Source organism: Brassica napus, chromosome C1, assembly GCF_020379485.1.
Source record: "Brassica napus cultivar Da-Ae chromosome C1, Da-Ae, whole genome shotgun sequence".
NCBI classification, from domain to species: Eukaryota; Viridiplantae; Streptophyta; class Magnoliopsida; order Brassicales; family Brassicaceae; genus Brassica; species Brassica napus.
This window is the reverse complement of record NC_063444.1, coordinates 23,084,446-23,111,618: the sequence shown is the minus strand read 5'-3', so window position 1 is coordinate 23,111,618 and position 27,173 is coordinate 23,084,446. Positions and strand designations below refer to the sequence as shown.

The following is a 27,173-nucleotide window of genomic DNA, read 5'->3' as shown; positions in this document are numbered from 1 at the left end:
TTCCACGTCCTCTTCCACGTCCTCTGTTGTTATAGCGACCACCTTGGCCTCTTCCTCTGCCATAACCTTCTTGTTGTCCTTTAGGATCAGTATTAGTATATAGAAGCTTCCCTTGATCATCTTGTTGATCATCATCCTGAACTCGTTCTTCATAAGCCTTTAACCTTCCCACAATATCCTCAAAGCCTGTAGTGTTGAGGTCAAGCACTTGCTCAAGCGCAGCTACAATATGTATGTATTTCCTCTTTGGAAGACTGCTGAGGAATTTTTTAACCAGCTTCGGTTCATCAAGAATCTCGCCTAATGCTGCTGATTTGGAGGATATCTCAGAAATTTTACCAGAGAACTCATCTATGGTTTCTGTGTCCTTCATCTTCATCCTATTGAACTCATCCATAAGCGTCTGTAACCTTGCCTCTCGGACCCTATCAGCTCCTACATTCCTTGCTTTAATCGCATCCCAAACTTCCTTTGCTGTTGCTAAAGTACCAACTTGAAGAACCAAACTTTCAGGGATAGATTGAAACAAGAAAGCTTGAGCCATATCGCTTTTGTCTCCATCATCACCACCTGGATCGATTGCTTCCCAAACCTTATGCACTTTGAGTCGAACGTTCATACGCATACTCCAAACCGTGTAGTTGGTGGTGGTGAGCATCGGACATTTGATTGCCGAGGAACCATTCTCTTTAGATTTGAAAGGAGTTATCGACAGATCCGCCATGTTTATCTTCTCTTCTCGAACGTTTTTGATTTCAATATTTATGCTCTGATACCAATTATTGAAACCAAAGATATGAACGTAGCTCAACAATCAAACTCAATAATCTCAAACTCAAGAACTCTTTATTGCCTTTAGAAAGTCTCAAAAACTAAAAGCTCTCAACACGTTAAGTTCTATCACATCATGATAGCTCCTTATATAACAACTCATAGTTTCCTAAACTCATTAGGATAAACTTAACTAGATAACTACAAACCAAGATATTCAAATCCTAATCTCATTAGGATAACAACAAGATAACTTCAAGCTTAAGTTATGTCAACATAAATACATCAAATGACCTAAGTCATTCCAAATGTTGAATCTAAAGTATTTGTGGAACTATGTTCTTGTCTTTTTGAAACTTTCAAAAATAGCTTACAACATTCTCAGTCCGGAAATATGGTCCTTAATATGTTTTTCCTGCTCTTTTGGGACATCTTATGGCTTTTGGTTCACTATTGATTAAACTTTTTCTTTAACTTACAACTATGTTTAGTTTGTTTACTCTTGCTTCCTTGTAATGGGTTTTGTGTTTACAATTTGCCATGTTTCTCTGCATAAGGTGCATGAAAGATACATGTGTTCCAGAACAAAAGTTGCTCAAAGATCCAAGGCGGCTTTACACTCTTGGTCGCAAGTATCACATCGTTGAAAGAAAGCCTTAACACACAAATCTGTAAATACACACGGAACTCTCCTTTCCCAAGTACAATTCACACCCCAGAAATGCTGCATTTACTTCTCCAGGTTCCATAGGCTCTACCTGTTTCATCCACCCGTGATTTTGCGATTTCCTCTTGCATCTGGAGTTCTCTATCTCAGCTCCTGATGACTTCTTCGAACTCTCAAGTTTTCAATCTCGGTTAGGGGAGGCAGTCCATCGACCCCTTAGAAGTCATTCCCGGTTATCAAACTATCTAGCATTTCATCTGTTATACCCGACTTAGCATAAGGTCTCCAAATGCTCGACCAGGATCTGCAATAATAGTAAGTTCCAAATCAGTAAAACTGAAGAAACTTACTCTACCTATGGTGTGCCTATTTTACTATAAGAAGGACCGCCTATTACCCATGTCATTTAAAAAAAAAACTCTTCAGTTTATTCAAATGAAAAGCACTGTGTGTTTAAAAGGCACATGGCACTCCAAGACAAGGAGATTAGAGCCTTACACACCAAGAAACCACACATTATATAAGCAAGCACCAAACTATCCACTTCAAAGACAACTCACTCTACTCGAATGCTCATGTCTTAACCAGAATATTGTCGTCCACACGAAAAAACATGCTTACCAATAGATTGAATACACAACCTTGGTACGCGAATGATTGTAAATCTAGACACGTTTCTGAAGTAGTGTTGGTGCATTATATCTAATATTATTAAAACTGAAGTACATTTTCGTACTATTTGGAAACATAAATTACAATATAAACAATAATTGTTTGGAAACATGGATACCAATATAAATGAGAATTGTTTGGAAACATGGATAGTGTACTTTTAGTAATTTTTTATTAATTTTTTTTTTGTAACACTAGTAATTTTATTAATATAATTACATTAATTGTCTTTCTATATTTCACTCAGTTTAACAATTTCATTAATTATATTGCCTTAACAATACATCACATTATTAATTATTTTACCATAATAATAATAGTGCAGATTTTTATTTATTAGTTAATCAACATTAACTTTGTGCCAATTGTAAAATCAAAAATGTAAAATAACTGGGTTTTGCATATTTTTAAGCGTTCGATTTAGTTTGTTTTACTAAATTTTTATTTTTATTTTAGTTCCAATCAGTGAAAAATTACGTAGCCAAAAACATAATTCAAAGACATGTTTTTGTGAATAAAATAATTTAAATCAAAATAATAAAAATGTATTATAATTATTGTCACTTAATAAAATAATGGAGTTAGTTTCACAACTAGAAAGGGAAAGGTTTCCGTTCCCTGCCATCAACAGTAATCAATTCTTAAAGAGTAAGCTCATTGCTTTTTCGCTCACTCTTCTTATTTCCCTTTGACTGACTCCGCTTGACGGAAGCCTGCTTATTTAGCGATACAAAAAAAAAGCGGCATGAATAGAAAATGTAGCCCCTATCTCTTAAAAAGAACAGGTCCAACGAAATGATACTGATAAAGGAGAGTATAAGGTTCCACGAGTTATTTAAACCTCTCCTCACAATCGAGTTATTCCAGTTTGATAGTATGAGAAGAGTTTGCACTGAAAATATTTCTAGAGTAGATATCGAAGATAAAGAATCAAGAAACTAACTCCTCAAACAAGGAGTAGCCCAACCAGTTGTTCCGATAGACAACATTGATTCCCTTATTCTTTCTACACCCGTAAACTCCTATTTCTGCAGATACCTTATTTCCTTGTTCTCTTGATGAAACTCTTCCCGCAACAAACAACCATAAATAACATGTATTCTATTGTTGGCCTTTCTTTACCTGATGGATGAGCCATGCAGTGTCTGACTCCTGCTGATCTGAGGCGGGGTGGGCATGGATTGTTCATCTATATTGCCTAGTAGTAGTATGGTAGAGATAATCTTCATCGGTATGTTCCCCTACCTTCAAAAGAAAAGACATGCACTTACTTAAGTTAAGGAGACCTTCTTAGGTAAATTAGTGGGACCAGAGCTTCCACTGTATGGATCATAGTTTTGTTGTACGGTCCTGCACGCCGATTCCCCAGAATTGTATAGCTATCGAACTTAAATCCTGCTTTGAAGGTTCCCCTTCAAGCATGGGTATTATCATTTGGTGAAGAGACTTCTATTGATAGATTATATAGATTATCCGAGGATACCTTACTTAAATTCACCTATCGTATCGTGGTGTCACCACCAGGCCGCCTCTCTCTTTGGTTACGCCATTGGCTCTCCTTTTCTCCCCCCGAGCCCCTTGTTGAATTGAATGAATAAGGAGTTCCCTAAGGATATTCGCATGTGAACGTAGCTAGTAGTTTTAGAAGTTAGATCTAGATGTTGGAGTCTAGCTAGGATGACACTTTTTCAACTGGGACTCATCTGACCATCCAACTGGAATCGAGCTTATCAGAGTATTCTATCCCACTTTTGAAAAGAATTCCTTACATTTCTTTTCATCAAGAGCGCAGAGCTTTGGTGCACACCTGTCCCTTTTCCTTTTCTTTTCAGTCTGCATGTAGGAATCCCTTTCACTCTCTGTAGATATGTTATACTTAGATATGAGAATATTCATTAACTCCAAAGTAAAGTAGCACAAAATACTGTAGAAAGGGGAATAGATAATTAAGTGCCTATAATCACTTCTTAATATCACCAAAATGAGATCTAAAGAATTCTTAAGTTTAGAAATTAAAATTTAATATTTTCCATGGGATATCGTCTCTTTCTCCATGTAAAGCCTCTGCGATAATCTATTCATTTAGGAAAGCTAAGCATCATTGGTTTGGTTAGCCTTTACCTAACCAACTAACTAATACTAGGCAGGCTCATCAAACAGCGTTTTCTAGCTTTCTTCAGGATTTAGCCTGAAATCTTAGTGGTTTGTGGACCCGAACCAAAGTAAAAGAAATTTAAAGTCCCCGACTCCCCGAGCGTAACCACTTTCTTACTCGTAAAGGAAACGAAAAAAGGATCCGCCTCGAATCCAAACGTTTTTTTTTTTTAATGATCTTTCTTCTCTTATAAAATTAATAGTTTGTGAGAGCAATGCAATAAGTCGCTCTTTTTTTTGTTTCAGTTGAGCAAGATTATCGGTTTCAAGCAAACTAGGAGGAAACTGTTATCAAACAGATAGGGGTGGGCGTTCTTCTTAGCAAGAATTGTTGCAGTAGGATAATGGTTAGGAGGATTTGAAAGGCATTAGATTTCCAAGGCTTAGCTCAGGGACTGCTATCAGCCGCTTCCCCTTATCAACTAATTAATGAGAGCTTCCCTTGTAGTCGTCAGCTCGTTCTTGACAGATCCGATTGGGTGTTCATAATCTGGTGTAAAAGGATTTGAACATTTGCATGCCGGTACCAAAAACTGGTGCGTTACCACTTGGCTATACTCCATACGGCCTCTGAGTTTTGGACGGTAAGGGGGAGGGGGAAGGGAGAAGCAGGGAGGGGTTGCGCGTGAGCCATGAGATTGAATGAAACCTTCTTTCTTCTATCAGAATATGAATAAGATCAAAAAGGCCATCATTGGGGCAAACAATGCAATAGCTACGGTTAGAGAAAAGCCCAAAACTGAAGACGTTTCCAATACTGATAGCAGCTCCCGCTGAAGCAATTGTAGTTAAAGCCGAAGAAATGATCAAGATCATGGCACTGGATACATGGAAAAGTCTTAATCAAGAACATGCTGATGAGACCTCACCCTTATTTTTTCCCTATCTTCTATCATCTGTTGTCATATGATTCCTAAATTTCTTTAGGGGCATCAAGGTATTCTACAAATACTATGGCATTTTTACGCATCCTTAGTTGATGAAAGATTGTGTGGTCTATTTATTTTTGGTAAACGTACTCATTTGACTAGAACTATACGAGTTTAGAAGTGTGTTGGAAGTGGACCGTATATCCATATGGACCCCGAATTGACCCGACCTAGCAAAAAAGAAAGACCAATAAAAAAGAAGGAACAAGCAAAGAATTGAGAGATTTCTACCTGAGTTTGCAGAGTGAATCCAATGCCCCAAACCAAGTCAAAGAGGAGCAGAAGACCGCTACATATGGCAACCTCTCCCCTCTGGTATCTACTCTACAAGATCAGGGTATAATTCAGTGGCAAACCTTAATCAAGAACAAAACATCAGTAGCTCGATTGGGGATTTTAACTGGATTAAGGACGTATTGTCAATCTCCTGCTCACCTAAGATGAAAGTCATTCTCTGGTCGATCATCCAAGTCGCCTTGTCCCTAGGCGAGAACCTTCAAAAAGGAGGAATCAGCTAAGATATTAGATGCCCAAGATGTAAGGAAATTGAATCTCTTATTCATATCTTATTCTTTATCCGTTTGCAAAAAAAGATCTGGAGTAACATACTTCTAAAAAAAGTAGTTCACATAGCTGTTACAGATAACTTCAGATCAACGGTGGTACACTTTCGCTCAGCAACCTGCCTCCCCCCCCCCCCCCCCCCCCCCACTGAAGTATCAAACACCATTCTCCCATGGGTATTCTGGTCTATTTAGAAGGACCGAAACACACTCATCTTTGAAGGAAAAAGTGAACAACCTGAAGATATAGCAACAAAAGGATTAGCGTTAGCAAGGGAATGGAATGAGACACAATCGCCGGTCTCTAAAGGCCAAAAGACTCATACAGGAACACAAATCAATAGAATCAGGGAATCAATTCAGCCCAATCTTCAGATTGCCACCTGCAAGACGGATGCTTCGTGGGACGCGACTCGATACAAGTCAGGCCTAGCTTGGATCATAATCAAAGCAGCGAGTACTTCTGTGAGGGAAGGACCATCGGTCCACAACTATGTCGATTCACCGTTGGTCGCTGAAGCTCTGGCGATCAAGGAATGGCTTTACATGGATTCAAATCAAGGGATCTCAAATCTCTGGGTCTGCTCTGACAACTTAACGCTCATTGGAGTAATCAACAACATGACACAAAGGAAGGAATTGTTGGGAATCATCAAAGACATCCATGATTTGTCTTCTGTATTTGTTTCGATCGCCTTTTTTTCATACTCCTAGGGAGAACAACGAGGAGGCAGACGATTTAGCTAAAGCCGTCCTCATAAACTCATGTTTGTAATGGACCATTTTTGGACTGGGCCTCTAGGCTCTATTTTAAGGTATTTTGTGACAAAAAAGGATAATTTGAAGAAAGAAAATGAAATGAATCTATATATAATAGCAAACCTGAATTTTTTAATTGCTGATGTCACTATTTTTTTGTAGGAAAATAAAAATCAAATCCCACGGTGAAGATTGTTGCTGTTATTAGATCAAACGGATGAGATTTTGTTAAGGATAAAACTATGATGTCATCGATTCAGTACAATCATCGTCTTCAATCCACCGAATCGTAACTTCTCAAAGGCGCCTTTTACACAAATCGCAAAACCGTTATTATCTCAAGAGTCGTCTCTTTTCGCAAACTCATTAATATAATAAATTCTACAGGTTTGTATATTTCTTGTAGTTCATTAATCGGTTTCTCTCCTTCTTTTCTTGTCTCTTCTGTTTTTTCTTCTCTCTGTTTCCCCCACATCCAAAAATCCTGTCAAATTCTTTTTTCTCTGGACATTCATTGCCGTTGATCAATACCATATTCCTCACGCCCTCGCTCCTTCCCACCAATTGCTCTTTGAAATGAAACAAACTTAAAGGAAAACAGAGAGAGTAAAAAGAGAAATTAAAATAATGAAACTGATTATGTTTGCCGAGAAACATATTTTGCTTACAAGGGATGACAGATCCTGATGAATGATATGGTATAGGTTGAGGGACCATCCTTACAGACTCGTAGTCGAATCACAACAGAATAAGGTATGTTTCTATAGCAATAGGGTTAAAGGTTTGATTCCTATCAGATGTTGTTTTTGCTGAGACACGTTATTCTTGCTAAACTGGAAGAATCCTTTTCACAAATTTCAAGAAAACCTATCAGAGTAAAGAGTTCAGGCCACTAATAGTCACAATTTCATAAAGGGCATGAAATACGTGATCAATATATCATTTGAATATTGGAATATGCTATTTGAGTTTCTGCCAATCACTTAGTTTTTTGAAGTTTTGCTGTTTTCTTTTTTTTGTTGCTTGAATGTTACATGTGAAGATTAGTTAAAGGAACTCATTCAAGAGATTGTTCTGGGATGTAAGAAGTTATTGGGTGTAGACGTGGCTTTTATGCTCGATGTATTTGTTATAACTTGGTGCTTGTCATCACCGAGAAGGCTGATGGAATCATCTACTACGTTCAGTGATTGCAACAGCAGGTTCTTTCTGCTAAGAAAATATCCCAATGACGGTAGAATTTTGAAAAAAAAAAATTAGTTTGCGTGAGGTTTTGGTTCTGATGTTTTTTGTGTCAGACTGCTTCATTTTCTACAGTGTCGTTGTCTATCAAACTCAGGACGGTGAAATTCATAACTGAACATTGATAGAGACATGATTCTTGCTTAAGTGGCGAGAAGCTTTGTATCCATCCCAAAACTTGACGATGAAATAATTAATAGCTTGCAAGTTAAGAAACTATGTTAATGTTGTTTTCTCCGTTTGGCTTCTGCGCCGAAGAGATAGTAACACCGTTGTTAAATTCTTTTCACCTGTTTTCAAGGGACGGAACCGGAAATTTTTACCACCAAATCCACAATTCAATCCATTACCACATGTAAGCAACAGCAGTGAAACCTTATATCTCTGACACATTGTTTTTATCCCAACGTATAGACAACACTAGAGAACTGCTACAAAACATCTTACCAAATAATGATGTGCTCAACTCCAGTAACCATGTCTACTACCTCACTTCAAAGTGGAAGAAAAAGGGACAAAAACTTGCTTCTTTTTATCTCTTATCCTTTTTGTCTTCACTGATAACTTTCTTTTACAAATCTTTTTTTTTTTTTTTGAACTTTTTATTTTACAAATCTTCATGCGTAGCATTAGAAGTTGCCACTTGTTTAGATCCGTTCGTCTAGCTTAACTTTAAAGATTGAAATGGTGGATACCACCGTCATAACAAATTAGAGATAAGTAACCTATTCCATTTTACAACGAATTTAAAAATAGTATGTGCATGAAAACGTCGAGCATATTTGCTTACAGATAGGAGCGTACATTTAATATATAAATTTGTATATCGTATTCTCAATTGCAAATTATAGTTTCAGAATAATATCAACCTGAGATTTGATAAAAGAAATATATTATATTATGTGAAGATATTTGAAATCTATAGAATTTCAAAACAATTTAGAAATATCAAGAAAGTCTACTTTTAACCGGTTGCTGGTAGTATGAAGTTTCAAAAATATTATCTATGGTTTGTTGAATAAATGTTATTCAGATGTACAAGAACTGACACTTACTATATAATGTTTTTCTGAATATATAATTTAATTAGGAAAAAAAAATAAATGTTTTGCTGAAAATTTAATTGAATCATTTACAGCAATTTAATATGTATTTTTTTTTATCAAATGAGACTTTTTATAAAGCTAAGCTCCACTAACGAAGGCTAAGTTTACATATGCTAGGCTGTTATGAAAGTTTATCAGCAACCCCATTACACAACCCGGCAACGAAACAAAATCACAGAGAATTAACGGAAAAGCATGAAGACGAGATAGTCTCCAAAATACTACACAAGAGGAGTTGGAAGTAAGGAGAGAGAACAATTTAATTAAACCATTATAGTCGTCTATTATATACTATTATATTTTTGTATATAAATATTTTTAAACAATATATTGTTGAGAGTTTCAAAATAAATAAAATATATATATATAAATATATATATAGTTATAGATATAAAAGTTTAACCTACGTCAATAAATTTATTTTTGCATATTATATAGTTTACGAATTTTAACCAATTTTAATGATGAGTGATCATTTATTTAAACGAAACAATTTAAGAAATATTTTCCTTTAATTTTCCTATTTAATATAATTTCGTCATGTTTAATTTTATATAATACAGAAATTATAAATTTATAAAAAAAATAGCATAGAATTTTTCTTTCTTGTTTTATAATAAAATTTTAATTAACATTGTTTTATAATAATATTATGCTACTAATTACGCAATTAATTAATGTGTTAGTTTATAAAATATTTAAATTTTTGTAAGATTTTGTTTTCTTTCTCAACATATTTTTTTATAATTAAAAAATAAAATTCAAATTTATAGTTGATTTATGATTAATGTAAATAATCAAATATTTTGTAATAAATAATTCTTTAACTGGTCCTACTATGACTTGTTAATAGTAGATAAAAATAGAACCATAAATTAATAGATTAGATAGAGTAGTATATTGTTGGTTTAATTTAAGTTGTCCAGTTCTAATGTAATAGTAGCGTCTAATATAATTATATTGTAACTAACTCGATATGATCAATAAATTAAGTAATATACTAACAAATTTGAAACAATTTAAAACTTAAATGACAATTTTAATGGAAGTTGGAATAGGAATCTATTTTAATAGAGTAGATTATATCATTGCAGCTAATTTGGTAAACATTTGCAAATATAAATGTTCCAACTGTTGAACTAATGCAACAGATGATGATCAACCATTGCAACCCAACATTATTGACCATTTCAGTCTCGATACCATTGGAATCTTAAAAAAATCATTATAAATTTTGTTTACTATATAATATCTGTGGGTATTTTCAAAATCCAACACAAATATGTTTGAAATTAACATATAAAGTTTATTGAAAACTTAATTAAATTATTTATAATTTAAGCAAACCATTGTATTTGTATATGAACATTTGAATTGTTTAAATGCTCCATTGCTGTGAGATAGTTAGCCATCGGATGATCAACCATTATAACGTCTCATGATCAGCCACTATAATCCAATTAACCATAGCAAACTTCAAATTTAAATATTAAAACCTTACGTTTCAATATAAGAAATTGTGAGCATTGACAAATTCTAACATAAAATAAGGGAAAATTCTATTAAAAAAATCTCAACTAAATTTTGTTAAGTTTTTTGATACTCAGATTTCTTTACTACCCAATTTAATACCTCAACTTATTATTTTCCCATACTTTCAAAATCATGCTCATTGTAATACACAAATTGTGTTTATTTTATTGGACTTATTAATAAGTTTCAAATAAAATTTTAAAATCTCAAAAATTCACGAAACAATCTTACAAATTCTAATTTTATTTTAAGTCTTAGAAATAAAAGTAACCAAATTTTAGATAGTCTTAAATTGTGTAATAAAAATTTTAAATTTTAAATATCAAATTTGGTTTATTTTTGGAAATAAAAAAAAAATTATTTATTTTTTTGTTAAAAAATAAGTTTTTATAAATTTAAACATTTCTCCATAATTTAGTTAGTTTCTTTTCTATAACTTAATAAAAAAGTGGGAATTTAAAAGATTTTTTCTTAGATTTTAGAGATTTTTAAATTTTTGTTTGAAAGTTATTGATATTTTGATTAAAATAAAAAAATGTTGGGTATTAAAATAAGCACACTTTAAAAAGTTTGTGTATTAAAATGGACAAAATATTTAATTGAGGTGTTAAAGTGGATAGCGAAAAACTTTGGATATTAAAAAGTTAAACAAAATTTAGTTGAAATATTTTTTATGGAATATTTTCCTAAAAAGAATATCAAAAAAAAATAAAATTAAAGAAGAAAATAGATAGAAATTCATCACTCTAAATTATTATAAAATGTATTTGGTGAAAATTGAAGTTCTATTTGTATTTATTGTATATTTTCCTTCTATAATAGGACATTTTTTTTTTTTTGATGAAATTTGAAATTTATTGATCAACCTATGAAATTTTACAGAGGATTAAAAGTTGGTTATAGTCTTAGATGCAAACTAGAAACCAATCGAATACGAATACTAAAGAGTAACTTCGAACCATCTTCTAAGTAGCCCTTCCAGTTTGTGGCCATGAGCGTATCGCAAAGAGCAGATGCGGTTTCGCACCGCCTTGTCTATGAATCTTCTTAGTTGATCAGTCTGTATCCCTCCTTGCCGGTGACGCCTTGAATTTCTTTCCTTCCAGATGTAGTACACGGTTGTTTGGAAAAGCATCCTTGCGAGGATTGAGTCTAGGCTTTTCCCTCCCATAGTACGCAGCCGATTGACGGTCCATTCCCAATCGGGGTTGATGTTTCGTCCAACAAGTAGGCTTTTCCCTCCCATAATAGGACATTTTTTAAGAAAATAAGAGGACATTTGGATGTTTTATTTTTAGAGATATTTCTTATAACCTAAAACTTGACCGATCTTAATTCATTACATTTATATACTTTTACATTTTTTCATATATAATTATTTTAAAAAATATTAAAATTTTTAATATAAATATTAATAATTTTAAAATACTTTTTAAATAGTTTCAAAAAACATTTTCAAATTTCAAAAATAAAATTTGAAATTTTTTTTTTTAAAAAGTAGAAAAACTATAAAAAATAGAAAAATGTTCGAATTTCAAAACATATAATTTGAAATTATATAAAACCAACTTTTTATTTTTTTATATATATATTTTTTACTTACATCTATACAGCAAGAGGTAAAATTGTATTTTACCTTTTTAAAGAAACTTTTTTTGGTCATTTTCTTTTTTTAATGTTTTTTTTGTGACAAAGTATTTTAAAATGGCTATTTAAGAAAATTGTTCAATTTTGTATGTATCAGTATTATTTTCTTTTTAATTTGAAAGCAATAAATAAATAATTATGCTATATGATTTAAAAAATAAATAAATTCTATATTTATTTTACAAAAAAATGATAGAAAAGAGGTAATACAAATTCATGAAAATCTATATCAATCTAAAAAAGTTATGATCAAATTTTATAAGTCGATGTATATAAATTTTCACAATCCACATTATTTTTTAAAATTTATCAACTTTCAAAATTCACAAACTCTACACAAATTCATCTTCCAGTAACCTCCCGTTATAATATTTTCTAAAAAATGTGTTTATGATATTAAAACTAAATGTTTAATTTCTTCTCTATGATATTAGCTCATCACAAAGTTACAAAACCACTAAAATTGTGCAATTTTATACTGAAGACATGAAATTCTACCAAAATAAATATTTTAATTTCAGTGACAAAATTTATAACAAATGCATGGTTCCTTTCAAACATCACATATTATATATTCTATGAATATATTAAGGGTAATTCTCTCAAATATCTCTTTTTAAATTTTTGTCACATACTAGCCACCAAGAAAAAAAAATAACCAAAATAACCTTTTATATTTTGAAAATTTTAATTTTTTTTTTTTAAAAAAATTTGAAACCCTATCGCAAAATTCCACCCCTTAACTCTAAACCCTATGTCTATATTAGTTAAACCTATGGTAAAAATACATTTTTACCTTTTAATAAAACTTATTTTGGTCATTTTCTTCATTGAATGATTTTTTGTGACAAAAACTTAAAAATGGATATTCTAAAGAATTTCCCATACATTAATCTTAGCCTCAATTTTAGAGATATTATAAATTTTAAAAAATTATTTTATATATCATCATTTACATTCTAAATATTTATATATATAATTAGTATTTTTAATTATATTTAAAACTAGTACCGTTTCTCCTCCGCGATTCGCGGGGGTCTATATCCTAGTACATAATAATGGAAAGATAACAATTACAAGGAAAATGAAATAGAGTTTCCTTTTCTCCAAAGCATAAGCCGCCTCTCTCTCTCTCCTAAGGTCACGGCCGCCTCTCTCTCTCTCTCTAGGGTTGGGCCGTCTCTCTCTCTAAGTGTAGGGGCCGGTTATGGACCAGGCCGGTTATGGACATCCATCAATTGATTTATAACACTCCCTCTTGGATGCCATAACCATTCAGGGATTGTAATACGCTTAATGTTGCCTCATTAAAACCTTATCAGGAAAACCCAGTGGGACAAAACCATGATGAAGGAAAAAGAGTACAACACGTACTACTCCCCCTGATGTGAACCTCAGTGTAGGTTCTTTAGTCTACGCATCTGATGCGTGATCTTTCCTGGACGTTCAGGAAGGGAGTAATCAAATCGGCCAAGTTTATTACTGAACCGTAATTGGACCATTTTGATCTTTCCGGTCTTTTCTCATGTCTTCTGACATCATGTGTACATGGTCAAGAAGTGAACCTTTGCTGTCGACCACTCTATACTTTGGTCAGACATGTAGGACTATAGTCCTCGACCAAAAACATCCTCACGGATACTCTCTTTGGCTATTAGCCGCCTATGACGATGTTAAAATGCTGATTGATAGGTAACGGACCATCGACTATGCACTAATCTGATCGATCCATGTTGAGTCATAGACTTCTTTTATACATGTTCATAAATTGTCTCATGAGTGTCCAAGATCATGACTTGATCAATGATCATTGTTGTAATGAATTTTACAATCTTATCTAACTATGGCACTGTGGCCAAATACACTCATGAATCTCACATGTGGTCATCGATCTCTATTGCTTTAGGCAATGCCATTTTCGTTTTTCATTGCAGTCCTATCCTTATATTGATGTCGTCTCATGACCTCTGTTGCTATGGATCATATCACACAATGAATATATATTAGGTCATGGACTTCGACTACACGAGCTTATGGAATATAACACATTTGTATCCGATTGAGAAGAATATATTAAACATCTCCTCTCAGCCTCATGACAGAGTCTTGTGGAAGTAGATGCCTTATACAGCAGCAGCAAACTGTTTTGCTATGCCGGATCCTTACTTAAGGGATCTGATGTCGGATTGCAACCTGATGGCTGATCTTTCGTTTCTACTAGCCCGTACTACAATCTAGTCGGTCCATGCTAGTGTTACAGATCTGTATAAACCTTTTTAACCTCTCTTTGGGTTGGTTTAGCATAAGCACAAGGAATTCAAATTTCTTTATTAGTTTACATATGGACTGAATTTGATCGTTCTTATAGAACTCCTTTACTAGTATTATATACTATATGCAGCTGCTTTGTTTCAGTCCATGAACAGCTTAGGAACAATGTTGTCCTTTATCCAGTGATCCATATGCTGCTTACTACATCTTTATATGTCAATCTAATTTCTTTCTTATGAACAGACCTTTGTCAATTTCGAAATTGTGTAGCAGCATCCACCACATAGGAGTTTATCTCCTTATAATATGTTCCATGGTCTATGTGAGTATCCTTGTGTAACAAGCTATGATCGAATGATGTTAGTAGGAAACATGAACACCTTTAGACCTTGTGATCATGTACCATATCTCACGGTTTCTTTTCCCTCACAAGACCCATCTATTTCACTAGTTTATATAAGATGGCGTTTCTGTATATATGTATGTGGCCAATACGCCTATCTTTCTCTATAGATACTTTAAACCCCACGTTTATCTTTTCAATCTAATATTTATTCTTTATGAGTACTCTTTTCGTGGGTTCTGATCGTCGTTTATATCTTTATGTTCAAGTGCTACTCTCTTATGTACAAATATATCTTTATGTGTCGACACTTATATATGGTTCCATTGTGTTCCAGACATGATCTAATCGATTTGAGATTTCATTATCCAGGACCTTTGTTACCTAGCAGCTTGGCGTCCCAAGCTACATGGTTTGGTACCTTAAATGTTTATCTGCGCAGCCTTTTCTCTATGTCTGGTCTGGTTTCCTTATGACCTCAGATTTGTATTCTATGCACCTTTTTCTTTCCGAGGTTCCCAATCTTATGGAACACTTTGGTCTATCTTGTATAGACTCTGTAGCAACTTGACTGTGTCTCTTTCTAGGACATCAGATTTCGTTTGGTGCTAAGCTGGTTATGACTTAGTCATTTTTCGGGTCAGTGTCTGGCATCTCGATTAGCTAGCTATGTATAATCTTTTCTTTCTTCGGACGTCTATAATTCTAATCCGAGGATCTTTGCCAAGACAATGATGGTTGATACCATTCTGTTTCTTATCATTCTTTACTCTTTACCAGCTTATAGCTTTCTCTTTTTAATGTTGGATAGTCGGATTCATTGATCATACAATCCGTGTACCTGGCCACTTTCTGATCACCCATATTTCGCTCAAGGTCTCTTAGAAGTCGTGGGAGAAAGTCATACTCTTATCCAACATATATTCCCAATCCTCTTCTGAGGTTCCATCTTAGATGGCACATATGTCTGTGGTGGTTTATTCAAAGTCTCTTAAGATGGTGTATGTCTGGCTTATGACCCGTATTCAATCTGAGATGGGAATCCATGATGTCCCTAAGCTTTAGGATGGATGTCTGATCCTTATAGGTAATGGACTGCACGGCCAAGCCGTTTATATCATGGTCATAGACCATGGTTCACGAATTTGTAGTATTGATCATGTATCACGGGTTTATCCTCTCTCCCCCTCATGAACATACTATAATTTCGTGATGCTTAGGACAATAAAGCCTAATGAGTTTCCCTTTGTGTACATGTTTCACAACGTGAGATCTTATGAGATTACTCTTTGTGCCTTCTCAATATCAATCTTTGCATCAAGTTTAGACTAGGATGGCTAATCCGGTCTTGCCATAAAGTGTATAATTTTCGTGGGATATATCAGTATGATCACCACGGCGCTTGCCTCTTATCATACTGATCTGTAGCATAGTTTTGATCAGTAGATTACATAGGTATAGTCTTGACCACTTTCTTAAAGGGTCTTAGGCGTTTTCTTTCTTTCTTAAATCTGAAGGAACTTGTTTCCTTTTGCCCATTGTTTCTATTTGGAAACCATATTAACTCAATGGGTCATATATTCTTGGGTGTATATAATGTCCTTTAGGCAATGCCTTAGCCATAGATTTCTTACTAGACTACTATACCGTACCATAATGCCTTTTAGGCGATTTCTTTATCAATCATTCACATTATCAAGTAAGACCAGGCAAGATATAATAGTAATGAACTCAAATCAATTCTATTATTATATATAAAATCGTGAATGACAATTAGGTTTAAAGCAAAACACAAATCAAAGACTTAAAACACAATTAGCATGTCGAGATCTTTCTTTAGTCAATAGACATGCTGGCCACACCATCAGTTACATTGGACACGGCTGCCTTGGATTCATCCTGATCCATATCAGTCTTATTTGCTTCAGGATATCTCATCTCACTATTTTTTTTAGCAACTGATTGCTCTGCTCAGTTAGGCATGAGAGCAGATCATTATAGGTGGTGAAACGTTTTTCTCCATAGATATGTTGTAACAATAGATCTCTTGGATCGGCTGTGAGGAAGGTCTTTTCCAGTAAATCCTCCTCTGTTACCACCTCACCACATAGTCTCAGTTTTTAAACGATTCTGGACAAAGCAAAATGATATTCATCCACAGACTCAAAGTCCTGGAATCTGAGACTCATCCATTCATGCCTGACCTTTGGTAATAACACCATTTTGTATCTTGATTTTAATTCTGTCCAAAGGTCACGAGGATTCTCAATATTTAGGTACTGATTTCTTAGATCCTCAGTGAGATGATGGCGCATAATTGTTATGGCCCTATACTTTTCACTTTCGGTTGCATAATTACCCTGAATGATACTCCTACCGAGTCCTCTTGATTTCAAGACAACTGAAGTGTTCATTGCCCATTCTAGATAATTTTCTCCAGAGGGATTTAGAATGGCATAATCCAAAGGCTCAAATCTTGGCATCTGAAATCATATTATCAGTCAATTCATGATTTAGAATTCATGCAACCAATTCAAATAATCAGTGCATATGATTTCATAAGTCTCTTGATCAAAGCAATTTACTACTCGACCATGGTGCGAGACAAGTCGAGAATGCAAGGTCTATATGTGATGCTTAGGCCACACGGCCATGTAATGTGATACAACGATCCTAGAGATCGGTTCATGAGATATGCAAGCAAGGTCACACGACCATTCAGATATGGTGTCTCTCTAGGCCACACGGCCAAGCTATGATGCATTAAGCCACACGGCTTTCAATCATATGATGCAAACAATGTGATCTATCAAGGGCACAAGGCCGCGAGTATGAACAATGCATCGGAATGGTTAGGCCACACGACCAAGAAAGAGAAGCCACATGGCCAAGATTCAATTTAGGGTTAATGCATATAGTTTTACATGTAATTGCAATCCTAAGGTGGTTGGTTTCTATCAGTTCATGATTCAATCAAAACAAACAAACAAACCAATCGCCAAGTAATAGAACAAGCCACACGGCTATTTAGTTCAATTCAACATCATCCCTAGAATTAGATCTAAGTTCAATTGCAATCAATCAGTAGTGATCAGGTTCGGATATGGATGCAACAAGGCCACACAGCCACGGATGATGATCTAGAACAATTTAACATAGAATATATTAAGGCCACACGGCCACAATCTAATTCGATTTCAAAGTGATAAAACAAAGTCATTAGGGTTTTAACCAAGTCAAGAAATTCAGATTCAGGTTTAAACAATCCTAATCAATATTTCTAGGTGATCAAACAAACAGTTGAGTTTCAAATCAAAATTAAAACCGATTTTCCAATTTAAGGTTTTAGGGATTTCGAAACTTTGATCTTTGATCAAAGATATTTGATTTGAGATTCAAAACCTTTAAGGTTATGATTTTAATTGATCAATGGATCAATCTCAATTTAGGGTTTATGGGATCAGGACTTATTCGAGCTCCGATTTACTCTTTTAGGGTTTGATCTATTATCCTAGGATTTTATCTTAGAGATTAGTTTTTAGGGTTTCAATCTTTACAAACAATCCAAATTCAATTCTCATGTTCTTAGAATTAGGGTTACCTTTTGTTTGCAGATTGTAGAAACCGGACCACCAAGAGAACCTCGAACGGACGTGAGCTGGAACGAGCTGGAGTCACTGCAAGAAAAAGGAGCTATTGTTACGATTTTTTGAGACTAGATTTCTTAGTCACATATTTGTGACATAACATACACCGATTTGTAACTGATCTATTATGTCAAAAAAGAGTAGCTATTTAGTCACAATATTGTGACCGGTTATGTCGTAACCAAATTATGTCGCATTTAGTGACATAAATATGACAAAAATAAATGAGACAAAAAATGTGACATAATTGTAACTATGTTTATTGTTACCATAGCGACAACTATGTGACTAAAGGCTATGACTCCGTTTATGAAGATATATAAACTAAATGTTCGTGATGGATGCATTGAAAAGGATAACAAATAAAAAATGTCGTAACTTTTCAAGCGCAAAATTATTTGGGTGATCTTGTAAGGTTTATTTATGTAGCTCAAGTTTTAACAATGGTTTATCCTGAGTTTTAAAAAGAAACCATTGTTTATCATTTTTCTTTTGAGGTTGAATATGAAACTTTTCTATACACTATTCCCTAAACATAAACACTAAATTTAAATTTACATACAAAACAATTAATTTGATCTTCTTAAAATTTAGAAATTAATTCTTAAACTTTCAATTCAAATATATATTTTTAAAATTTAAACCAATATACTCCAAACACTTAATCTCAAATCCCCTAAGTTAAGTCCAAATCTCAAATCTAAACCCTAAACTACACCAAATCCTATATCATAAATTTTAACTTCAAATATAATAGTTTAAACTTAAAATCTAAATCTTTGACATAAACTCAGATTTTATTCTTTTTTTTTTGACAACTATAATAACTAAACTAAGATAAAGGTCCTACCGACTCGGAAAGCCAAGCCGGTGGGTAGGGCTGGGTTGCGGGTCAAACCCGCCCCGCTGACCCGCCAACCCGCGGGTTACAAAGTTTTTTTTTGTCAAAAAATTCGACCCGCACAACCCGCAAACAAAAATATTTGTACCCGCACCCGCCCCGCTTAATTTTGCGGATAACCCGCGGGACCCGCGGGACCCGCGGGACCCGCGGGTTATATTTTTATTTTAAAAAATATTTATTTAATTTAATTTTTGTAAAATATAATATAAATAATATATTTATAATTAAAATTTTAATTATTTTAAAATATTTTGATTATTATTTTTTAAAATTCTCATATTTTCTTTACAAAATATACATTTTCACAAAAAAAATATATATTTTTTTTTTAAATGTAAAAAAAAAAAAATTGCGGGTTGGCGGGTACCCGCGTTTCAAAATCCACCAACCCGCACCCGCCCCGCATAAAATGCTCATAACCCGCACCCGCACCCGCGAATCGATTTTTCTAAATTGTTCGACCCGCACCCGCCCCGCGGCGGGTCAAACGGGCCGGGTCCCGCGGGTAAAAACTCATATTCCAAGGCCTACCGGTGGGGTGGAATCAACATAGAACACAGCTGAAGGGGGACTCCGAGCACCTCGTGCAAGCTTGTCCGCCACTAGATTAGTTGCTCTTGGTATATGTTGAATCTTGAAGGAAGGAAAGAAACTCTTACCAGAATTTATTCTCTTAAAATCTTTAATCCCAAGTTTTTAAACTTAAACTTTTAACCTTACATATACTTCAAACCATATATTCATACTTAACCTTATATCTTAAGACATTAAGTCATATTACATACTTCAAACTATTTTTAAATATTTTCTAAATTTTAAACTTAAACCTCAAACTCCAAATCATATATCATAAATTTCATTTCTAAATCTATTTTTCATTTCTAGAACTATATAACATGTACTCTAAGTGAAGTAAACTTATAATTTTAATAACTTTTTTTTATCAACAATAAAACTTATAATAAACATAAAAACTAAAGAAAAATTAGAAAGTAAAATTCTATCCCTGTACGAAAATGAGATTAGAAACAAAAATTCTAAAACAACTAACATTAAAGAATAAAATGTATTCTGTCAGTTGAGAAAAAAAGTATAACAACTAAAAAAATTCCTATTGGCTGATTCACAAACACAAGGATCAAGCTTTTCACCGTCGGATGAGATTGGATCCAAGGGACCAAAGTTATTCCTTTTCTTCAGATCTCCATACATAGCTTTCTTCACTGCTGGCCTCCGCATCTCCTCTCTTCTCTTTCGTCAGAAGATCTCTCCACCCTCGCAAGATCTCTGCCTTCATCGCTCTCCATCTTCTCTACCACCTCCGTTAATGGTCGTTTATTATAAATTTTAGTTCCATCATCTCTCTTCTGCGTGACTTTGATTTTGGTGCAGGTTGAAGAATTGAATGAGTGGTATCTCTGTCTTCCATCATTTGATGTCACGCTCACCGTTCACCACCACTCCACGGTTTGACATATATCTCTCTGTCGCTGTCTTTGTCCCTCTCTTTGAATCTGATTTTTGTTTGTTTTTTTGTAAAGGAGGGTGGAGGATGCAGAAAAAGCTTGATGGTGGAGGATGCAGAAGAAGCTTGATGGTGGAGGAGACAAGACCAGCCGTGGTCGCAGTGGCTGTTGTGCGGCGGAGGCAAGGCCACACATGGCGGCTGGAGGAGGCAAGGCGAGGCAGGCATTGCCGCTTATTTTTTTAGGGTTGAATTTTTTTTAATGATTTGGTTTAGTTATCTAAACCTAATTTTATTTTAAACCAATTTCATTTTGTAAACCGAGTTATTTTTATTTCGATTTATAGAGTAACCAATTGAAACTGAGATGTTACTACTACTGTCATACTTTGTGAGGTTTAATTATGACAAATTAATAACATAATGAAGGTTACAAAATACAAAAATTTTGTTACACAATTATAGTAACGGATAAATATTATTTCGTTCGTCATTGATCATTATGTTTTGTGACTAAATTTTTGATTATAATAGGCTACAAAAAAATTTGACCAAAAAAGGCTACAAAATTAAGATTTTAAATTAGTTATAAATAATGACAGTTTGGGGCAATATATATAATGTCAGTATCGGTGACAGTAAAAAAACTATAAAGTCGTCAATATTAGTGACATTTTGTGACAATATATCCGTTACTAGAAGTGATATAGTTGTCACATTAAACAGTCACAAATTAAGTCAGTTTGATACAATTTAATAAGTAAGAAATTACTACAGTTTTGTTATTAATATACAACGTAACTATGTGTGACGATTTGTTACAAAAAATTTAGTCGCAAAAAATTGTGACATTTTTGTTACTCCAGAAAATTTGTGACACACGTATTGCAACCATTAATAATTGGTCACAAAAACGTAACAATGATAATATTGTTACGAATTCTTTGCTATCGTGACGGAAAATTTCGTCACAATACATTTATTTTCTTGTAGTGAGTTGAAGTCGCGCGAGCTGATAGCTGTCGCGTCGCGAGCTGGCTGATCGGGGGACGCGAGCTATATCTGTCCGGAATGCAAGCTGAGAATGGATGGAGCTGAGGCTGTGTTCGTCTAGTATCAGAAACACCTTAGGGCTGAGGCTGATCGGATGAACACGAGCTGGAACGCTTGCAAGAACAGATTAGGATTCGTCGGGTTAGGGTTCAAGGTCGCCGGCTATATTTTTAGGTTTAGGAGTTTTTCGATTAGGTTTTTAGGCTCAGGGTGTTTAGGGACTATCGTGCTGATAACGTGTTGTAAAACAAAGGCTTTAGGTCTGAATATTTATGTGTTTCATTAATGAATAAATGTTTCCTTTATATAGGGGATTACAAGATAAGTAAAAGGAAAGTATCCAAAACCTAAACCAACTAGGATTAAGAAAACTATTAATACATAATAATGGAAAGATAACAATTACAAGGAAAATGAAATAGAGTTTCCTTTTCTCCAAAGCATAAGCCGCCTCTCTCTCTTTCTCCTAAGGTCACGGCCGCCTTTCTCTCTCTCTCTCTCTCTGGGATTGGGCCGTCTCTCTCTCTAAGTATATGGACCGGTTATGGACCGAACCAGTTATGGACCGAACCGGTTATGGACATCCATGAATTGATTTATAACAAGAATACAATTTTCTTAGTATTTTGTTTTTTTTATCCAAACGCACGTGCATTCTATAAAAGTATTTCACCATGACATCTTATACGTTTATACTCCACTAAACGACTAGTCAGGCGAAGAAGAAAGGGGAGGCAGATTCTCCCGCGAGAGGGTTTATGTAAGAGCAGTTCCATTGAGAAGTTGAAGAGGGTATCTAAACATAAAAAGAAAAAAAAAATTAAAAGAAATTAAAGAAAAAGAAAAAAAAAGTTCTGATTTACCTAAATGCATAAACCTATAAATGCATCTTTCTTCCAGGTGTCATTATCTAACTAATCTAATGATTTAATTTAAATAAAAATTTAAATATTTAATTTAAATACTATTATTTTGTTTATACGAACTTCTTTTTTACAAACTCACTAATAAAGTTGTTCTAAGAAAGCGAAAGTAATAGTATGAAGTTATATCAAATCTGATCGCAGCAAGAAAAGAGAGATTGAAAATCTTGAATATGTGTTTATTGCGCAAAGAAAATGACAAAGATTTAGCTTTTGTAATACATAGACTTAGGAGCTTTTGTTCATTGTTTAATGTGGGCTTGTAACCGGATCTAAAATTCTCGTTTTCGGGTTGAAAAATATATAAATAAATATATACATATTAAAAAAAAAAGGACGAAGATGAGTGCATGGAGAGAGATGAAGAGGAAGTTTTGTTATACCATGTATGTCTTCTTTTACTCGCAACATTCTTATTAATAAATCTACATTATAATAGGGCAGTTGCATCACTTCTGATGTGACACGTCAGCGATATGTGGGTTCCACTTTTAAAAAGTGTGAAAAAGTGTCAAGTTTGCGACTCGAACCCGGGTTATTGAGATCTAAACAACAACATTTATACCACTGAGCTAAAGGATTCTTTGTACATTGATGGCTGAAACAAATATATATTTATGAAGGTCGAAAACCTTTGTTTCTTCGGTTTTTTCTGTGGGACCCACACTTATTTATTTTATCTAATGATTTAATAAATACTTTATAACTCATTTTTTGAAATGGGATTCGTTAAAAAAAAGCCCAATAAACCTCTTTGGTCTGTAAGCGTTCTCTTCAATAGAAGTTTAGGGCTTTCAATTTTTAATCATCGGTTCATGACTCACCTAAGAAACACAGATTGACTCTTTGAGTTTCATGAATCAGTTTTTCTTCTTTAGTCTCTACATCTCCCCATCTTTAATAAATTCATTATCAGTTCTTTTATTTTGCCTGATAAATCATGATTGTGTGGTTTTAATTTTCTTTGGTCATCCTTAGCTTGCACCCTTTGATCTAACCAAGAAGAAGAAGAAGACATTTGTCGTTCAGGATGCCATCAAGGACTCAGCTGAGTCACACGGGAGACATACTATCCGTTGCCTGAATGTTCAAGAAGAGTTTATGTGCTGTGAATCATATTTGTTTCTTTTCATCAGTTGCTTTGTTTAATCTTTTTTCCTTCAAATAATGATTGCTTTGACAGTTCATTCACGGGAGCCAAGAAGTAAAAGAAGAAGAAGCCAGTGAGTGTTTGACATTTTCTGTCTTACTGAGTTTTTTTTTTCCATTCATTAAACTTGGATTTTGAAGATTATGTGTCTCACATTCTTTTTATTTTGATGGTTGTTAGGTTGAATGAAGATCATTGAATAAAGAAAATGTCTCCTGAAGATTTGGAGGGTAATTTATATTTCTTTCTCTGATAATTCTAGTGACATAAATTTGAACCTTACAGAGGGTATATTGCAGAGCATCCTAATGATGAGGAAGAGGTGGAGGGAATTGATCTGCACCAGCAACGTTACCCGTGGGAGGGAAGTGACATGGATTACTTATACGACGAGGTAAGCATATCATTAGATGGTTTGCGGTCCATCTTTGAGAGCCGTCGATTGTAAGTGTCTATCGTTTTGAAGTTGTACTACACTAAGATGTAAAGAATTACTAATCACGATTACCTTACTAGCAGAGTTCTTTTGCACAGTTATTGTCAATGGAATTAACACTGGAAATTGATGGTGCTATATTTCATGTTCCAAATGCTAACGCAAGCTCCAATGTTGATTCTCAGCTTTAACATGCCAAAATCACAATGCAGTGGGTGTTGTAAGGTAATTCAGTAGGCACAAATGTTCAGTTGAAAAAAATTCTAAACTGTATTTATGCATCAAACTTATCATCCGTAACATAATAATATGCTTTTCTGTGCTAGGAAGCGTTTGTAAATAAATGTCTCGAATGTATATGACTGCTTAGTTTGTTGCTTTTGACAGTGAAATCACTAAGCTTGCAATGTGTCAGGACATCAAAAGCATCTCAGCTGATGGTTAGCTTTACAATTTCGTTGGTTTCTTTTTCCTATTATGTTGGATGAATTATTTTAGCTAACAAATATCACAACAGAACGCTGACAATAACTTTAATAGATTTATATATACATTTAGAATTGGAAGTTTGGTGAGAACATGAACAAGTACTTCTGTCACGCTATTGGACAGTTATACGTCATTTCAAGAGAATTGATTTCTTATATTTCCCATAATCAGTAAGATTTTAAATGTTTTGTCTACTTTGCATTCATACCTCATTCTCCATCAAACTTCTCGGTGCTACTATATAATGATCAAGTCATTTTCTTCACAAATAGGCAAGTGGGGATGTTACGTTGGGTGCTTGGTTTATTGGGCTTGGTTATACAAAGTCTGTTGTGACTCTAAAACTTTTACCTCATGTAACATTGATTCTAGTTTTGGGGAGAATTGCATATTGTGAATGAAAGACACAAGCAGGGAACATATGTGTAGCTGCGTTCGACTCGACATGTAGCGGTATCTGCAGATCCGATGATCCCATTGTGGAGGTTAACATGCAATGTGTTGACCTGGAAATCATTATTTGGAAGCTACATTTCGAGGCATTACCTCAACATATAAATATACCATAGACAGAGTTTGATATTTATAATACTCAGTGATCATGAAGTTTGCAGAAAACAGTCCTTTTGCATATTCTATATGGAACCAAGAGATATGTCCTTTGTTTGATGATTGTATTATGATAGCTACTAACATAGGAGATGACTAGAGAAAGAGAAATGAGTATGAAACTCTTATATGGGTAGCTTTTGTAAACACATTTGGGTTTATTAACAGTTGTGACAAGCAATTATGTTTATAGTAAAGGAAACCCGGCGCAGCGTCAATAACAAATGCGCATGTTTTTTTGTTGTTTGGGATTGAAATAGCTTATGGGTTTTCTAAATCAATATAATTGATTTGACTAAAGTTATCTTGGATGACAAAAAGAAGGATTGCAAGTTTAATAACTTTTACTTTAGACTTTAATTTCAACTAAATTATAATCAGTCTTTTATCCATATCATCTTAGTTATAATCGTAAGGATTTATTAGAATAAATAAACAGTTTCAACAATATTTAATATGTGATTTAATAAACAAAAGAACATGTAGGATTTTTAGGATTTAAAGAGATTGGAGACAATAGTTAATGAATATGAAAAGAATACGAAGCAGATGATGAAAAATGATTCGAGCAAATTAGTGGCAACACAGAGCTAAGCGAGATAAAAATATCAATCAATAAAGAATGAAAGAAGAATGAGTAGGGTTAAGTTATTACACAAGCCAAAACTAAGACAAATCAAACGACAGAACGTGAAAACAAATGTAAACAAGACAAGAGGAGATGGTGAAGATAAAATGCATTGAACAACTGAATGCTAGATTAGTAAGCAATAGAAAAAAATAGATTAAAATGCAAAAACCCCGCGCCAAGGCGCGGGTAACGATCCCTAGTTTTTATAAAGGGAGATATCATAAGAGGGATAAGAGAGAGAACGACTACCATATTTTAGATTGTTGACTACATGTTCTTTGTTTTTGAAGAATAAAAACTTGTATCATCTTTTCCGGCCTGATTAATACACTTCATCAAACGGAATCTCTGGCCATCTCTTTACATTATTGCTTGATTGATCTCTAAAATCAATGACCGGTTGTAGGCTTCAATAATATTTTGTTTTGTTTAATTTATATATCACAGTAACAGTTTATGTAGTGTGAAAATAATTAACTGGTTTTTCAGTGCCATATTTATTACTCCCTCTATTCCCGAAAGTAAATTTTTTTAGAGATTTCACGTTTATTAAAAATATAATAAATATTTACAGTTTAATTTATTATTTAATTTTTTACACACTTTCCAATTACTCTCCACCAATTAAATCTAATCAATTCAAATATTTGTAATTAATGTTTTATAAAAGTATACAAAAGTATCTTAAAAATATAAAAAATCTATCTTTGTGAAACAAGAAAAAAATCTAGAAAATCTTACTTTCGGCAACATAGAAAATATATTTTCTATATCTGGTCCAGATCTTGAGGTTGCGATAGGTGAATGAAAAGCGGTGCGTATTTGTGTACGTGGAATGAAAATTGAAAAGGTCACTAATCACAAAACAGTAAAAAAGCGGAACGTGTTGTAAAAGTATGAGGAATTTGTCTGTGTATTATTAATCATAACATGAGTTCCTTTATATAAGGATTACAAGTCATAGAAAAGGAAAGTATCCAAAAACCTAAACCAACTAGGATTAGGAAAACTACTAATACATAATAATGGAAAGATAACAATTACAAGGAAAAGAAAATAGAGTTTCATTTTCTCCAAAGCATAAGCCGCCTCTCTCTCTCTCTCTCCTAAGGTCACGGCCGCCTCTCTCTCTCTCTCTAAGTGTATGGACCGGTTATGGACCGGGCCGGTTATGGACATCCATCAATTGATTTATAACACTCCCCCTTG

The 27,173-nt window shown here is 33.9% G+C and overlaps 3 long non-coding RNA genes across 3 annotated transcripts; all 3 read left to right on the top strand.

Moving 5' to 3' along the window:
* Window positions 1-6,021: 6,021 nt before the first annotated feature.
* LOC125580980 lies at window positions 6,022-11,228 on the top strand. Its single transcript, XR_007318690.1, has 2 exons — window positions 6,022-7,268; window positions 7,558-11,228. It is a non-coding gene; the product is annotated as an uncharacterized LOC125580980 (long non-coding RNA).
* Window positions 11,229-19,535: 8,307 nt separating this feature from the next.
* On the top strand, window positions 19,536-21,113 carry LOC106359680. Its single transcript, XR_007318664.1, has 3 exons — window positions 19,536-20,538; window positions 20,601-20,675; window positions 20,750-21,113. It is a non-coding gene; the product is annotated as an uncharacterized LOC106359680 (long non-coding RNA).
* Window positions 21,114-24,011: 2,898 nt separating this feature from the next.
* Window positions 24,012-24,726, top strand: LOC125580185. The gene is made up of 3 exons (XR_007317929.1): window positions 24,012-24,029; window positions 24,099-24,460; window positions 24,623-24,726. It is a non-coding gene; the product is annotated as an uncharacterized LOC125580185 (long non-coding RNA).
* Window positions 24,727-27,173: the final 2,447 nt, after the last annotated feature.